The following is a 17,720-nucleotide window of genomic DNA, read 5'->3' as shown; positions in this document are numbered from 1 at the left end:
TACGCATAAATGCCTAAATCCTGGAATATATGCTGGAAAAGAACATAACCTATCTAATCATACAGATGCAAGCACCAAAACCCAATTCTCACTGCAGCTCATTTTTGAATCCCAATGCATTTCAAAATGTAATTTTAGAAACGCTGCCCATCCGTTTAAAGCATACACCAGAAAGACAGAAATAACAAACCAGACCATTCTCTCAAAGTGATTTTTTGGGTCAGCAATAATCTGACCATTCTTTTAATATTAATGACTAAATAACATAATTGTGAGAAAGTTTTCCAGTCCTTCCCAAAAAAGGAAAGAACATACTTAACAGACAACCAACAGCTAAATATTACCTCTTCACACTGACTTGTACCGATGTTGGTTTCACTTTCAAAGTTTATGTTGGGCTACTTCAGGCTAGTATTTCTACAGCAAACAGCAAAACACTGCAACCTCCAAAACACGAACAAAGCCGGATGAAAAGGGCCTGCTGACAACAGACATTTTCATGAGGAGACATAAAACAGGTACCATGAGTGATCTTTCCTTGAGTGCTATCAGAAGAGACGTACACGGGGCACGTACCGAATGGGCAATACAGAAACACACCACTCAGTTAACACAAGTACGCACTTGTCTGCAGCCACAAAAATAATGCAAAGAAAGAAAGGAAGACACTGTGAGGGGTCTTGCTGGTATAAACACCTTTTTTTTTTTTTAATGTTGCCATTTTCCCTAAGTTACAAATTGTTAATTTGTTATAATCATCATACTTGCTTCTGCCTGTCCAATTCTTCTGATGTGAAAATGCAAAGAGAGGAACTAGCATTTACACACTGTAGCACCAAGCAACAAGTATGACCGATAATGATAATTATGCTTTCCTTAAGGTGCGACATGGGATATTCTTTCTTGAAGAGCAGAAACGAAAAACCTAAGCAATGCATCAGGAGAGCTATAAAGTCACATTCATAGAAAAATTAAAGTTAGATTTAACTTTTATTTTAAACAGTTCACTGGACACAGTACCTAGCCAACAGGTGGCTTCCTAGCACATATTTGTAAAACTGGTATCTTGACCAGCAAGTTGTAAACTGCTCACCTTCCCACTTCCATTTATGCTTATCTGACAGACAACCAGAAACACACATAATTGGCCTTTGTTCCTACTAATAACATTCACCTGGAATCAAGGATATGCAAAAATGGGGGGGGGGGTGGGGAGGGAGGAAATCTGTAGAAATTACTTCAAGGTAGTACAATTACTTTAAAAATGTCCAGAGAAGAAAAAAAACACCACTTTTGTAAAAATACCACAACAACTTATTACTTAAGCACATGCTCTTATTCAAGCAATAATCCAAATGTAGTTATCTAATCTATTCCACTAGTAACAAAAGAAATGTTAAACTCTAGAAGATAAATATATTCCGTGCAGATTTGTCTAACACATATACAAGCTGACATAAAAAGCAGCTGAAACAAGTTTTTAAAATAGAGACTGGTTTGAAAATTCACTATAGAGGAGATTCCGTTTTTCCAACATATCAAGCATGTTCATGGTCTATAATTGAAGGACCTATGCTTGCAGTAAGATTCAGTTTCCTATTTTTCAGCTTCTCTAGAAGGTCTGCATGAATGGCAATACACAGCAGTCTTACACTGCTCTTGTACCTACCATTCTGCCCTGGATCTCTCGACTGATGATGGCTGCACCCCTAGCTTCAAATTAACCTCAGCTAGGTTAGTTTCTGACTTGGGCTGAATTACCCTTTAAATACGTATGACCAGGTAGGATCTCTGAGTTCTTTGCAGCTATCATCCCCCATCACCTCTGCCATGCCATTTTCAATAACAATAAAAGCTTTCTTTCATTAGAAGATAACACTCTATCCTCTCAGCAATCCTTTATAATGCAAGTTAACCCTCTACATAAATGGAAGGATTAAGTGGACCCATTTATGGTCTGAGGGGAAAGAAAGGACAGTGCCTTGATTAAAGGCAAATACAAGCAGAAAGATCTTTCCCACAGCATCTGTACAGTGCTCGCACATGGAGAGAAATCTCCAAGCATGCCAAGATGGAAGAAGCAGTTAATAAGGACATTCCTCAGAATCACAAAGAGGAAGGGACTGGCCTCTGGATCTTTTTTCACTAATTTACCAGAGAGAGAAATACCATGTATTTTCTACACCGACACCACAAAAATCCCACCACTCTCCTCAAGACGAAACAAAAAGGTTTAATGTCAATACTGCATAATACCTGCCTCATATCAAGGCATTAGGTTGCCGTACAATTCAAAGATTTAATAAGTTTCAAACCCGCAGAGACTCCTACTTCCATGTCTTTGCTTTTTTATGCACATTAAATCAGTTAGTACCTTCAGTTTCTAATAGTGGAAAATTCTGACAGAATACAAACACTGACAACTGATATTGTCCGCATTCCCCAGGTGTGCAACATGAAAGAAATCCCAGTTTTGTGAAATTCACATAGATTTCATTCATTCAATTTTTTACTAAACACAGTGACATTTTTCCAAAGTGTAATAACCTATTGTTTTACTACAAATGCACACAATTAACACAAACATAACATACATATAATATGAAAGTATACGCACCCATTCAGTATAAAGACACTGAAAGAGAAATAGATGTTCAGTGAAATATGAAGTACCTCGGATGAAAAGGCACTGGCTACATTTAAATAATAATTACTTTTAGTCAATCAAGGACTTTCCAATCCTTGAAATAATAACAACTAGATACAATACTGTAATATAGTATCTCACATAAAATACAGGCTACTACTCAAGAAACCAAGTTCCCTAGTCACTTCTCAGAAGTTCAGACTTAAACTCAAATTCAAAGACTATAGTTTGTTTTAGCATTACTTCCTATAGAAACAAAGATCGACCAAGCCAAGCTCTTTCTGTCTGTATGTCCTGCAGACCCTCCAGGGCTTCCCAACTAAGTTCTATCAAATAAGCAGATAGGTGGTGTCACAACTGAGGGAGCAGCCATAGCAAAAATGCATATATTCTTATATATAAAAAAATCCAGTGGACATTGCTAAATACAGGAAAAGCTTTCTCTGGAGCTCAAAAGTATCTCCAAAACCAAGGACTGAAGTGTCATGAAACAACTCCATTCCTCAGAGACACGTTTCACTAAACTGTTTCATTGTAACAGAGAAAATATTTACCTCCAACCACCAAGATATCGCCTATGTTCATTAGAAGCAAAAGTGGTTTCTTACTGTGATTTGTTTTTAATTTTTGATCAGCAGTTAAAAAGCTAATGGCTTAGGTGTTACTTTTTATATCAGTGTGGTAAGAAGTCACCAGCAAAAAAATTTGAAAATTAAAAACATTTTCTATGTATCATATTAATTCAAAATTTGAGAATCCTTATTCCCAAAGTGATAAGTAAGCTTCACTAGCAATTTTACTTTCTTGAAAATTTAAAATATAATCACTAAAATAATCATAGACAACTTCTCTCAATGAGGAAAATCCTTTTGTGTTTTCCCTCTTGAATGACAGCATACTGAGAAAAATCATTTTATATCCTTTATCTGAACTATTTATGTAGGAAACATAGTAGATAATTTCATTAAGGTTCAAAGTTCAAGAACTCAAAAGTTGAGAAAAGCCAGAAGAGCTGCCTGAGCAATTCTCTTCTCTTTCTTGCATCACATAAGGGACAAAAATGTTTACATTAATTCTACTCTTCACCACCCTTTAAAATGTATGGTCCCATCATTTACTTAGAGTATACTAATTAAATGGCAAATTCCAGAGCTCACAGACAGAATTATCAGCTTCATTAAGGAAATTTTTGCTGTGTCTGTATCTGACACTTAAATGTTAACACACAGGCACTCAATGCTCTATTCAACACTTCATGAGCCAGAACATGGAGAACTCAATTTACACTTTTTTAAGTGGATTCATAAGCTGAATAATATGCACCATCAGGCCAAATTAAGGTAATTTAATTCTGAAACCTGAATTCTTAATTTTCATAACATGGAGTGATGGGGGGAGGGGGGTGGTTGACTTCTTGTGGTTTTGAGTAAATATCTACTTAAATCGGAAATCTTCCCCATCTCTCCATGTAAGTATAGGATGGCAACAGAACCAAATAAGTGTGACTCCAGCAGTTGACTGCAACAGCAAATTGCCACCCACTGAAGGAGACCAGTTAAAGCTTGTGGGCCCTTTCAGGAATTTGCTGACAATGGGGGATAAGCCAAACACAAGACCTTGGGTTTCATCATCCTGTGGAGACATACCCAACCTTTCATGCTACCTTCTATCACTGTCCCCTATTTAGTCATGATTCAACTTCCTGATTTTCTCTAAAACTTTACAATTCAGCAGATATTTTACAAAGTGTTTTCAGCCCAACTGCTTCGTTTATCAAAGCAGTAAGTGAATGAATCACCCATCTTACAGTACAAAGAAGTATCAGGTAGCCAGATGACGAGCAGAAGATCCATCATTGGTATATATCTAAAGGAGTTAAGAAGTTCCAGGGAGAGAAGGGAACAAACAAATAAAACAACATAAAACAAACAAAAAACCAACCAAACAAAAACAAACCAATCAAACAAAAACAACCAAAAGAGCAAGATATTTAAAGATACAGAGGACCCAAAACCTAAAACCAACTGCCCCCCAAAAACAGAACACCCAAACACCGTTCAAGGTTAGTTCTAAACCAATAATGAAAGTGCAACCTGCAAAGAAAGTAAATTCAGACTAACAGATACGCCAACAGTATTTCTGCCCAAAGTTTAAGCTTTCAATGACAAACACCCTTGAGTCTGCTAAACCAGTGCCTCCAATGAGCCATGGAGTATTCTCACAACCACTACCACATTCTGCTTGCGACACAACAGATCTGAGGCTGATGGCGTGCTTTCCAAAAATACAATTCAAAGCAAAGTACATTTTGACAAACTGCAAAGATCAGAACTACAACCAGTCTTACCTAAAATAGGGATAAAACATCTGATTTTTGTCAAAGTTCAGATTAGTTTTCTTCAGTACCTAAGCATAAGCAACTCCTCCAAAAATCAACAGGAGTTGTAAGTACTCGGAGCATACTAGGAGAGTCAGGTTCCTTAAGTCTCCACAGACATGAGGACCCTACACTCAAAATGCTGTTCATCAAAACCTTTCTCCCCTTCACATACACACAGCTGCTTAATCTAGGAGGTACCAAAATTTCAGAAGGATTTTTTTTTTTTTTATTAAAAACTCCTTAGTAGCTGTTAGCCTTATTTTTGTATAAAAAAAGCAGAAGTACTTAGTGTTAACAGAACTGTATCAATGCCTACCTCATGGCTACACCTTCACCTTACCTCCTTAGGCATGTTCTAAAACTGTCCACCATCACCTCATAGAATCGTGCTGAATAAAAGTGGCAACCACTTCTTTTTCTGGACATTGTGAAAAGTGTGAAAAATCATAGTAACCCTCTGCATCACATAAGGAGCTTGCACCAAGGGAACTCAAGCTACAAATTCTTACTCTGCTAGGATGAGAAAACATACCATCTCTTGCCCTTTCTTTTTGAGCTCTGTTAATTTTCTGTAGTTTAAACAAAGGAATAGAATTTTTTTTTTTGTACCAGAGCAGCCAGGGCAGTCCTCATACAGAAAGGGTAGAAGTGGAGAATTAACTTGGCTATCTTACATTCTGAATGAGGGCTCTAGCTACGGAGCTGTTACATCCTGTACTTTACATCACTGGGAAATGTAGCCTGTACTGCTTGCACTCTGTTAAACCTGTACGTGCAAATGACAAGGAAATTTTTAGCTATATACTTTTATATTTAATTTCATATTGGATTGCAGACAAATTTTGTCCATCACATGGATGCTAGGCCCAATAGCCACCTATTACATGGTCCCCAATAAGTAACAGTGACAACGATATACTTCACTCACACACACTTGGGAATCCATTTTATAGGCAAAAGAGCACTTAATACATCAAGTGTAAGGAACCCACTATGACACAGTTATAGTTTTATCTCATTTCTATTCTGGAACACCTATGCTATTTAGCGAGATAGAATTCAACTGAGATTAATAATGGTTTAGTCTAGGCTCTGATTGTACTTAGTAAAAGGGAAAACTTAATCCAAGGCAAAAAGTTTGCATAAATAATGTTATTGGAAAATCTTTCTTAATTTCTTTACACGTGAATATACTCTCTCTTCCTGATAGTAGGAAGGCTTTATCATAGTTACCAAATAGATTTGTAACTCCATCTTCATCGTGCCACTAAGCACCTATAGTTTAAGCCTCAAAGAACCATGTCACCCAGAAAAGTAAACGTTCCACAGCGCTTAAGTACCTTACACAATCTTGTTGGATATATTGAAATCATAACATTAGCAGTAAGCATTCTAAAAGGAGGTTTGAAAAACACTTTTTGTCTTTTTTAAACCAAACTTTTTTTTTCCTGAAATAAAAATTAAAACTTCAAGTGACTTAGTACATCATACTGATGAAGAAAGCATACCTTTTCCCATTACTACTACATAAAACAACTTCGTTTCTAAAGAGACAAAGTAATAAAACACTGAAAGTCTTTCAAATACTGGCAGCTAAAAGTTAGTACAACTCAGAAGTAACTTAATCTGCAAAGTTAAAAAAAAATCATTTTAATCCAATTTTCTAAAAAACTAATGAAAAGTGACTCAATAGGCTGGATTTACTTCGTATATTCTGAAATGAGAAAAAAAATCACTTCTGAGGAATACAAGACAGAATTTAAGTTGACTTTCAACAATTAATCCGAACAAAAAAAAAAAAAAATCCAAGTATTCCTTTTGTTTGAAAAGTTTATTCCCCCATTATTTGTACTTTAAAAAGTGCTTATCATAAAACTACCAGCTTTGATAATATTTGATAAGCACACAAGCTCCCCGTTGACTGGATCTTCATTTGTAAGTATTCCAGTTGCTATTGTAAGCTCCTCTAAATACAATCAAATTTGGAGGGGCTGGCAGGGAGGGAGGAGCACATGGGTAGAAGTTTCACTCACTCTTCTAAACCTCTAAGCACTGAAAGATTATTTTAGCAGAGCTACTCACATGTTCAACTTGATGAACCAATACCTACGTAAAATAATACTATAATATTTAAAGCTTCACTACTGATTCTGAAATCAGTTTCACAATCTTCAGAATCAGAAAATGCATTTCATACGAGACAGCTACAGAAGGGTCAGGTTTCTTAGGAGCACAGCATGCAAAAACAAGATTGAAGAAGGCTCATAATTCTGTTCCCTTTTCTACTACTATGACTCCAAATTATTTTTACTGCAATCCTTATTTTAATATATTCTATTTCCAGTATCTCCAGCATTTTATTTCCTCCCTTGGACTCTACATGATTCATAAGCTAGCCTGTCAACTGCTAAACAAAGTTGAGGCAGTTTTAAAGCTTTCTGAGGGGATAAATCCTTAAGAATCAGACGTTTGAAAATCACCCTTCTAAACTGTCATGATTCTTTTAAGTGAGTATTTTTCACTTAAAGAAAGTTGGTACCTGTATCAAAGCACACACAGGAAGATTAGGTTAGGATCACTGTCAACCTCAAATTCAACCAATTTTATACATAGAATGTCAAACAGTTATCAGCTACCGAAGATCAGTCTTTCTTGGCTAGTAAAACAGATCCAATCAATGAAACAGAAAGTAGGGTTTGTTTTACAGACAAGCCAGCACAACACAACAAGCAAGAAAAAATAAAAAAAAAATAAAAGAGGACTTCCTTCTTTCTGTTTAAAGATTAAGGGATCTTCAGCCCAAAGGAAAGCTTCTTCCACAGAATACCTCTTGTAATTAAGTAGCCACCCCTGGAACACACTCCAGCAGCAGAACCTGGACCAGGCAAGCAGAATTGGCACCCAGTGTGCGGCCACTGGCCCCCCATGTGCTTGGCCTGGCTGCTCCTCCAAGGTCGTAGGACCCACTGCAGAGAGTAACCCAAGCTCTGCATTTGGGAAAGTGAGAATGTAAAACACACCTTATTTAAAGTACTTCCCTTCCCCTTTTTCACTAGCAGGAGGCCCAATAACAACAAACAGTAAACTAATTATCTTCTTTATGGTTTAGAGCCTACCCGTATATGGTAAAGAGGAGACATGGCTGTGCTCAAAGTACTGTCAAATACACAGGGAAAACACACCTGTACAGAGGCTATTATCTCTGTCTAATCTCACAGAGTTACCTTATCATTTTGTTTCCCTTAAAATAGGAGGTGAAACATTAAATAGGTTTTCTGAATTGACAGTTCTTTTAAGTGCAAGCGGTGCTTTTAAGAAGGCACGTATGTTAACACTGCAGAAGTAGCGCACTGGCCAGAATGGGAACAGAATTTTGACTGCACCAGCAAAGCTGCTTAGCTATCTTTTTAATGAAGTCCTGATCTGTCAGGATAAAATCTTTTTACAGGACTATACCAGTTCTGACAAAGCTTACTCTAGATGCAAATTTTCTAATTTTGGGTCAAAACTAGAGAGACTCTTAATTATTCATGATTAAGATCAGGAACTTCTTTTTTTCCTCCTACTCCTACACTTTAATCACCTGCAGACAGAAATGTTTCACTACCCCAACCCGTGAATCTGATGGAGAATACTTTATTTAAAGTTTTTAGACAGACACTTTTTTGTCCTGATGCACGCTGGAAGACTTTCAGGTTTGGGGTTTGCTATAGATTTAAAAAAAACAACCACCACCAAAAAAAATGTTCCACTGAAGCAGAAAATAATTTTCCACACAGCCCTAAATAATATGATTTTGCTAATATTCAGTCCCTGCCCAGCAAAGATTAATTAACTGTGAGCAGTCATTTGAAACAATGGGACTGCTCATTGTACATTATGTTTAGCTTGCACATGAAAAACAGGGGCCTTACACTGAGAACTTCACATCGGTGTATAAATTCTCGCACACAAGATCAAAGATAAAGTTTTCACTGTCTATATGAAGTAATATGCTCTACGAGATTTACACAAACTCAAAGCCCTTAAGATAGCTATCTCCAGAGCAAGGTCAAATTTCTGCAGAGCCAGGAGTATAAAAGCCCAGCTGCAAAAGCTAGCTAAGCTTGAAAGTTCAAGCATGAAAAAAATAGAGAGTCATGTATATGCACACAGACTGGTTTTTCTCCTGTTCTCTCTGACATACATTTAAACTTACACACGCTATAAATAAAATAAAACAATGCGTTAGCCAAATTTAAAAAAAAAAATTGAGAACAGGCACATACTTTTCAATGCTGACACACAGAATTTCTGTTCCTGTTTTCCATGTCAAACAACGTTTTAAACATTGGAGATTCTAAAAAGCACTTCTTTTTGTAATATACAGGACATCTGAGTCAGTACTGATGTAACAACTTCCCTTCACCGTCTTCTTTCAGTCATCACTGGATTAGACTACAAATAAGACTAGTGCATTGGTCAGCATAGAGTCTCTTTTATCCTTTCAGTAAGGAACTGTGAAATATTTATGTCGAAGTATTCTCCCAAGTAACCAGATTTTTTGCACAAAATCATGCCAAAGGCCCATGGCTAATCTTTTATTACTTCTCAACATTGCTTACTACTAACCAACAGCAGTCTCCCTTTCAAAAGCCAGTAAGAGGAAAAAAGTCAGTGAGAGAGCATTGGATTAGCATTGGTCTTGCCTCTGTTTTGCACTGAAGAGAGAATAGGGAGGGGAAGGAGGAAAAAAAAAAAAGCCACCAGGCACCTACCTTACACAGACCCAGACTTAAGATCTTACACATAATGTAGCGACTCGTACCTCTGAATGCACAAACCAACTATTCTGGAGTCAGTCTCCTCGGGCTGACCAAAATTCCAGCCTGGAAAGCTTCCCCAGTGCAGGTTTCACCCAAACCAGTATGCCTGCACAAACAGCTTCTGTTCAGTGAATCCGGCGAGAATTCCTTACTCGCCCAGTTCCCACCAGCTCCTGAACGAAGAGTGTCAGCCTGAAAAGCTGCCTACCCTGTTTTTGGAGTGCAGCTTCCACAAATCTCATCCTAGAAGGCACACACATTCTGTAATCCAAAACCTTTGCCCTGATGCCATTTGTCTTCATTTCTCTATTTCAATTATTAAACCTCCTAATCTGATACCCGATTACCAACTAAAAGGGATTCCAAGGGTATTAAAACCATTACTGATGCCAAAAACACAGCTTGTAACTGCCCAGTCTTGTAGTACTAACTGAGGAAAAGTCAGGAGAGACAGGATTCCCTAAATCAGGAGGAACAAAAAAAGAAAGCAAGCTTGACCACTGTATCAGAGACGTCTTGGGATCAAATAAACATGCTTCGGAAACATTTGGAGTAGCCTACTAATTTGTTCTCAACCTATTTGAGGAATGCAGACTGCTTTAGAGAAGGAAAAACAATCACCTACTCAAGACTCCTACAAACTGCTGTTTTAGCACATTTACCAGAGAGCGTCAAGATTAATTAAGAATAAAACTACTCAAGAAAAACGGAGATCGCACGCTGTAAAACCAAGCCTGACTGGAACTTCATTTCCAACGATTTTGTCTTCAGGAGTAGCACTCTATGTATTATTTTAAGGAATATAGAATATCCTTGTGGAACAATACCAAAGGTATTTAGCCTACAGTCTCAAATCCTAAAATTATTAATTAATCTGCTAGCTGCATTTTCACCATATTGACTAGAGACCATCAAAACCTTACACAAGTCCCCTTACAGATCAGTATCATATACCACGCAAGTTAAATAATACAAACATAGTTGCTGATTATACATTGCAATAGGAAGCAAAATACCACATATCCATATGATTTATCTAACAATACGCATAGGATCATTTTCATTGTTTAAATTTTTTAACTAGAGACCACTTAACAAATGCTGAAAAAAACCACTACCATTTATACCTTCACCGACAGAGAAAATGGCTCTCATCCAAAACTGTTTTACAGCAGTTTACGGCAAAATTATTTGGTGTTTATAACAAAAAACCCACATACTTTACAAACCTGAGATTTTTTTAAAAGTGCGAACCTACCGCACTTGGCAGATTACAAAAGAAAAGAATGTTTCACAGAAGACCGGAAGCCTTTCGTGCTCTATGCACTCTATATACACACAATAGGAAGCAATGTTTGGAGAGCAGCGCCTGGACAGAAATGCCTATATACGGCACCCTTAGACTGGGGTTACCTGCAAGCAAGGAGATTTTTTTTCATATTCCTTCAATGGAGTTTTAAAGTCAGAAGCAGAACAAGTCAGCCAATGTATTTCCCTACATGTTAAACAAATAAAGACTTATATTTAACTTGCATAGTTTTCTTGGTGAGGTAGGAACCAAGGAACAATTTTTTAGGTAACATGTGGCTTACATCCTTGTCATAAGTGAAGCCAACTGAGTTCCTCAGAGTCCTAAGTATTATGTGAATGGTTTAAGGACACAGAAAAGGCCTGATAATTTCCAGAGTATTTTATCTTAATATTTTCTAGACTAAAATTTCCTGACAGACAATTGTTTAATTAATTTTTTTTTAAATAAAAGATGGGTCCTTAAATCCAAGTTACAGACTTTAATGAACAGCAGTCATATCTGCAAAGCCATACACCTCAAAACTTGCTGAAATTATCTGGAGTTGCTGATGCTTATTGTTTGCATGTCTGTACATGACAAAAGCAGGAGTCAGAAGACCATGAAAACTGGTTAAAACAAAAGTTTGGAGCAAATTCTACTTAAACGAGCTTAAGAAATCAGAGAGATAAATTTCTAACGCTTTGATCTGAAGTTTTAATTCTTACAATAAGCAGACTAAGTCTGATTCTGCATCATGTTGCCTTTTCAAATTCAGTCTGTGTAGATTTTAGCAAAGTTTGTGTAGCCTTCTTTATATTTTTGATGTATCAGACAACACTTTACATACATTCAGCTTTACATTTACATTCAGGGCAATAATTCAAGGCCAGCTTGTTTTGGTTTTAACCACCAGGAGAGGCTGAAGTAGGTGACAAGTTTTTGTTTCAATAGCTTAAGATCATTCAGAAACAGTGGGGAAAAAAAAAAAAAACCTACTGCAATAAAAACCCCAAAACTATGACTTTTTAAATGTTTGTTTCAAAACTAGTGTAACTATTTTTAACACAGAAATTTATCCAACTTATGCAGTACTAAGCTGTAATTCAGAAATAAAAAATTTCTAGAGGAAAAAGCAAAAATGACAATAAAAGAAGGAATCTACTATGTGTCATGAATCTTTATCCTCTGCTGTATCAGAAGCATATTTGAGTAGAATGAAGATGCTTTTTAAAGACGGACAATAAATATCCCATTACAAGCACAATCTTCTTGTTTTCTAAAAGTACATACTGCTGTATGTAACTTGCCATCAGAAACTGTCAAGGAAAATTTTCAGGACTTTTTTTTTTTTTTTTTTTAAAAGGATACTTCCTTGTCTACTACTACAAATTTATCTGGAGGCACTGGGACAGAGGCTGCAAGAACTTGGGAGCTTTTCATCAAGTACGTTTATTGTCTTCTGAATATGTATTCCCAGAAAATAAGCGTACACTAAAATGGAATGAAATTAAATTTTGACACAAACAAAAGGATGAGGAACATTACCAAATACTGTTTTTTCTCTTTAAAAGGAAAAAAAAAAAAAGGCTAAAAGAGAGGAAACTCAAAGTTCTGTATTTCTTTTCAGTTTAATACTTTACACTACAAAATATACAGTTAAGTTGCATAGGAAACCTCTATTCCGCTTTTCAATCACAATCCTGTTCAACTTATATTCAATACATTTTAGCATTTGCATTCCTAAATTAGATTACACCTATTTTTATACTACCTGTATATTATTTTCCTCCTTGGAGCATCACAACCACTTGAGCTACCCTCTCTAATTTGTTGCTAACACACATTAAAGCACTATCAACAAAACTCTGAGACACACACCAGAAGAGAACGGCCTCCTTTCTATCTACTTTACATTATCAGTCACCTGCCTAAACACCTTATACTACCCAAACACTACCAAAGTAGTGCTGTGTAGGCCCAGGAGGGCAGTAAAGAAACAGCAAATAAGGCACTCAAGGGATTATCCTGGACTGTGGCCTCAGTTTTGCCAGCAATGGCATAACAAATATGTAGTAAACTCAGGGCAACGCTACTAGATGAAGTCTTTCAAATATTTACGTTCAAGTTACTGTATGACTATAGAAGATTTCATAAGAAAGAGTAGAAAGAATTAACTTGCTTCCTAAGAAAAACTCTTAAGAGTTCACTCTCTCACTCCAGCACTTCACTGCACTAAGGAGAGTCAGGAGGTGTAATCTACTTGCAGAACAATGTGGACCAAGTTATTACTTCTTCAAACTGTCCGTCTCTAAGAGTTATCCACTGTGTTTCACTGACCTTCACAACTTAGGGTCAAAAAAACCAAACAGCACAGTATAAGTTTATGTACATCATTTTTAGATTTCAGTATGTCAAGTTCTCAGGAAGTTTAGGATTATCCATCGCGTCTCCTGAATCCATCCACTTTGACGCCGCACATATGCGGTGCAATGAAGAGACGCTCACAAAAGCTCTGGAAGCCCCACAGTGCTTCTTCCTTACTACTCCATAGCCTTGCAGCTTCCCAGGGAGTTAGCAAATGCAGGTATCTCTATATAACACTACACTGAGACCTGTCATGCTTTTAAGCATTAAAGCTTAATTTCATTGAATTTTCACTTTAAAAAATATCTACTTAAGTCTCAAAACTCAGGATATCGGGAATATGTGCTTGACTAAATATAGAACAGGTGTAAAAGCCCAGGTCCAAACACACTCTAATGACACAAAACCAAGAAATATGTAATAGGAAGTGAAGACTCTATTCAAGTACTGCTTAACGCGTCATGAAAATAAGCATTTTCACAAGTTACACAGAAAACTGTGAGTTATGATTATTGTCTTACTGCAGAAGACTCCAAAAAGCTACACATTCTCCAGTGGTTTAAAGTCTTCCAGCCAAGCTAAGTAATTTATTTCATAACTATACTGAAGCTTCCATATTTTCCACAATCGAAGGATGTGTTTATTAACATGAAAAAACAAAACAAACAAAAAAAAAAACAGCGCTATTTTTTCCACCCAGAGCAGAAATGCAGACGCATTATTCCTCAAGCTCTTGTGCAGACAGCAGCTCTCTAAGACAGCAGGCCTGCAGCAGGCATTTTTTAACTACAGGTGTATTAAGAGGCTGGACACAGTGTGAACATTCCTGGCAGGTAGGAAAGAGGGCTTGGGACCTGATGGTGAAAGGGCATAAGAATTTAGTGACTGGAAGAGAAGGTTTCCCTGACTGAAGCGCATTCTGCGACCAACTCTCTTTAATGGAGTAACCAACTCCGCAGGAAAAAAAATGCATTCCAAAATAACAGGATTTTGAAAACATGGGGAGAAAAGACTAAAGAAGAGAGACACAGCCAAACCACCTCACATCACAGAAGCACCATCCTCTACACCTCTTAAAAACCTCCCTGTTTTGGAAAGGAGCAAGCATGGGCCAGGACCAGTTGTTTTCTGAGAGAAGTGGCACCATCAGGGAAAGAGAACGTAAGAAGCAGCCTGAAGAACAATGAAAGCCAGTAAAGTTCGGGGTTTTGGTGTTGTGGGTTTTTTTTGTTAAAGTCAAGTTTTTTAAGTGCCGCCTGTCACAGAAAGCAGCCTTTCTCCGCTCGCCCCTTCGGGAACCCTCGGCGCACCCTCACCTCACAACACCCCGGACCTCCTCCGCCGCACAAACCCCCGCCACCTCCGGACACCCGCCCAGCTGGAGACGGGGACCCCCCCCCCCCAGCCGCCTTCAGTTCGGGCTGCGGGGGAGGGAATCAGTCTAATTCAGCCGCCCCCGATAATGGCACCGGTAGGAGCGGGGTGCGTTTGGGCAGCGGCCCAGGGGAGCGGGGCGGTGGGGGGAGGCCGGGGGGCCCCACCGCCGCCGCTGGTGGGGGGCCAGAGGCCGTCCCCGGCCCCCTCCTGTCACGGCGGCGGCTGGGCAGCGCCTCGGCGGCCCGGGCCCGGCACTGCTTCCCGCCTGCCCGCCCGCCTTGCAGGCCGCGCCGCAGCCCCGGTGCCTCCGCAGGGCCTGGCGCCGCCGCAGGCTCGGGAAGCCGAGCAAACAAAGGGGGAGAGAAGGCCGGGGCCGTGGATGGGGAAGAGGGCGGCGGGTAAGCCACGAACCGCGCCGTCCCCATCCCCCGGCGCTCCCTCCGCCCTACCAGCCCTCCGCGGCCACCGGGGGAAGGGGAGGGGGTAGACGGGCCGCGGCGCGCCCGTTGCCCCGGGGACGCTCACCCGGCGGAGGCCGCGGTGTCCCGCTCCCGGCGCGGGCCTCTCCCCAGGCACCTCGGCGGCGCGGCCCGGCCTGCGCCGGCATCCGGGCTCGGCGGCGAGCAGCCTCCCGGGGCGGCGGAGCGGGACTCACCGAGGAGGAGGAGGAGCTGGCGCTGCTGTTGCTCTTGCGGGGCCCGGCCCGGCTTCAGCTCCGACTCCCTCCCTCTCCGTGCCGCCGCCTCCCTGTTCCTGGCGCCGCCGCCGCCGCTTCCTCCGCCTCCTCTGCCCCCACCCCTCCGTCCTCGGAGGGGCGCACGGGGGCGGCGAGCCCGCGATGGCCGCCGGCACGGCTGCGGCGCCCGCGCACAGGCCGGCAGGGGCAGCAGGGCCTGGGACGCCCCCGCTCCCTCCCTCCGCCTTCCTGGTTGCCCCAGCGGCCGCCACCAGCCCTCCGTGGCCCGGCTGCCCCGGGTTCCCGGGACCCCCCTTCGCTTCCCCGGGTCTGGGCGCCTTTCACCGGGCTCGTCCCCGCTTGGCGGCCGGGAGCCGCACTGGGAGGGAGGCCGTCGGGCTTTGTTAGCCCCCGGCCCCTTCTTCCCTCTTCCCCTCCCCAGCTCCGCTCCGGTGTTGCGCCGCTCCCCTCGGCTACAGAAGTTAATCAATAAAGTTCACAGGGAGCTACCTCTGCCCCCCACCCCGTTTTGTTTCGGCGAGGGGCATGGCACCGCCAGAGAGGCCGCTCTGAGCCGCCCCCCGCCCCGAGCAGGGGGTGGCGGGACGGGCCTGCTGTTGTCGCCCCGCCGGGAGACCACGGCGATGGGCGCTGCCCCGCGGGTCGGGAGGGAGGTGGTCTGCCTTCGCCTCCCCTCCGCTTCGTCTTCCCATACACGTCCCTCGGTGTGAACCCTATGGGGGAGAAAAAAACCTTATTTTTGTGTTTAACTTCGCTTCGCAGATCGCTACGAGAAAAGTGCCGCTAAACTTCAGGCGCATCAGCTGTGCCACACAACAGCTTTAGCCAAGCAGGCTGTTTGCTTGCCTGCCGGTGGCTTTTTCTTTTTTTTTCTCCTAAATAGGATGCTAAATCAAGAGCAACAAAGCAATTCTTAATTTAGGATGTGTGAGACTGACGGAAGCGACTAGCAGGGGGCGAAGAATTAAAATCTGTGGACAATATGGGTCTTAAAAGTTGTCACAAGTCGTATTTGCTGAGTGGTGTGGAGCTTGTAAAATACTATCTTCGGTTCCTGCTTGTGGTATATAACTGATGCAAATCAAGAACCTCATTTGCAAAGATATGCGTAATTTGCTTACCTACATAATGGCATGAGAGTCAGTGTATTTGTATGACTCGTTACGCAACTACTTAACTGATTTTAATGTTTAAAAGAAATTGATAAAACTCACAAGGTTGTGAGAATATTCATTTACATTCTGCCTGAATTCTTCTACTGAGATCAAAGGCGTTTGTGGGTTAAGGTCAGTGAATTGTTTAATTGCCAAATTTATTTGAGGTCAGAATGTGTCCTGATTGCATTTACATTTTTCTATCTTGGGCATTGATTGAGAGTTGCAGGCTTTTCTTGAGTCTTATACAAGAGTTGCGGGCTTCTTTATGTGTCTGATCAACCTCTGTTGCTGGCAGGCCAGGATCATTTCAGGAGACGATGACTCTAATAAAAGTTGCAAAAGTAAATTATTTTTTTTTCAAATATAAAGTTTGGCTTTTTCAGATATAAGATATCTAGAATGATTTATGTTTTTTGTGAAGTGTTTTATATTAAAACTGTTTGTTTTACAATTATGATTATATGTTATCAGTGGTATAACAAACAAAGCTAACAAAGCCAAGTGGATCATTTCGGAAACGTTATGGAGTGTAGCTCTTGCTTGTAAAACCAATACTGTTATGAAAAATACAAGTGACTTTCTGGGTTGTCAGCGGTGTTCAAAGAAAGAAACGAAAGTGTGATAAATAACAAAAGACTGTCTTTTTTTCCATCATAGTAGGCTCCTCTTTTCCTAGATAAACCGTTGGGAGTTTAGCAACCTAATCCAAAAGGGAACCAAGAGAACCATGTAAGAAAAGAAGGCCCTTGCTGGGAAAGTTTATGTTTAATTCTCATACAGTTCTGTCAGTTTCTCAAACACAGGGGTTTTTTTTTGTGTTCTTTCTTTCTTTCCAGACCTCCTTTTCCTTTGGTTACAAGCATTTGAACAAGTAATTATTTTCAAGATACAGCTGGTATTCTTGCTTGACGCATATACCTAGTATTAACTTAGGCAGTGTCTTCAGCAGCAGCTGTGGGACAATTGCAGCTGTATGTGAAGAAGCCAAATGGGCCAAATGAG

General features: G+C 40.4%; 1 protein-coding gene across 3 annotated transcripts in view; it reads right to left on the bottom strand.

The window, feature by feature from the left end:
- The window catches only part of SOCS6 (suppressor of cytokine signaling 6), a 30,102-nt gene extending 14,456 nt beyond the window's left edge, over window positions 1-15,646 (bottom strand). The window contains exon 1 of one of the 3 annotated variants that reach the window (XM_054191916.1): window positions 15,520-15,646. The gene's annotated coding sequence lies outside the window, so the exon portion shown is untranslated. Of the gene's footprint in view, window positions 1-15,389 lie in introns of all 3 variants that reach the window. The other 2 variants (XM_054191915.1, XM_054191917.1) reach the window with 2 other exon arrangements.
- Window positions 15,647-17,720: the final 2,074 nt, after the last annotated feature.

This window comes from Rissa tridactyla, chromosome 2 (genome assembly GCF_028500815.1).
Source record: "Rissa tridactyla isolate bRisTri1 chromosome 2, bRisTri1.patW.cur.20221130, whole genome shotgun sequence".
Lineage (NCBI taxonomy): Eukaryota > Metazoa > Chordata > Aves > Charadriiformes > Laridae > Rissa > Rissa tridactyla.
This window is presented reverse-complemented; position numbering and strand designations above follow the sequence as displayed.